The sequence below is a fragment of the Theropithecus gelada genome, chromosome 13 (assembly GCF_003255815.1).
Source record: "Theropithecus gelada isolate Dixy chromosome 13, Tgel_1.0, whole genome shotgun sequence".
NCBI lineage: Eukaryota > Metazoa > Chordata > Mammalia > Primates > Cercopithecidae > Theropithecus > Theropithecus gelada.
The window spans coordinates 104,711,223-104,711,923 of NC_037681.1; the positions used below are offsets into that span (position 1 = coordinate 104,711,223).

General features: G+C 23.8%; 1 pseudogene; it reads left to right on the top strand.

Annotated features, from left to right (window-relative positions):
- Window positions 1-275: 275 nt before the first annotated feature.
- Window positions 276-375, top strand: LOC112605426 (annotated as a pseudogene).
- Window positions 376-701: the final 326 nt, after the last annotated feature.

The window sequence follows — 701 nt, forward strand, 5'->3', positions numbered from 1 at the left end:
TCAATAAATACTAAGTCAAATATTAACTTTCTAAAGGGTCTTCAATTTGCATATATATATATTTAGGTTTGATCATGTGATGTTAACAATATTTGAGGGTTTTTACTTCTCAAATAAAAATAAAAATTTTTATAAATATAACAATCTCATATTGATCTAATTAAAATATTACATTAAGTAAAATATTTACTTGTGTTAATTTCCTGTATAACCAACTTTGCATATAGTAAATACAAAGTATACTTTTACTATAAAAGTAAATAAGTGAAGGTCCAGTTTGGCAACACATATGCTAAAATGGGAATGATATAGAAAAGATTAACATGGTCCCTGTGCAAGGATGACATAAATATTTTTTAAATGTTTCATATTTTAAAATAAATAAATAAATGAGTTAATAAGTGATCTATTGGTCCCTTACAATATCTTTACTCATGGTAGAATTGAACCATAAGTTTGGATAAGCTGAATCTCCAAGTTGGTGTTAAATGACCACAATAGTAAAGATCTGAAAAAAGTTGAAAAAGCTTTGTGAATTTTTATATATTTATAGGAGTATGCTCTCATTATGATAAATAATAGCATTTATTCATTTTAAAATATGCAAAACATTTTCCTTTAAAAAATTAAGGTGGGATATAAATAAAATGTAGGCATATTAGAGAATTGTATATAGTTAAGAATTAAAACAGATGATTTAT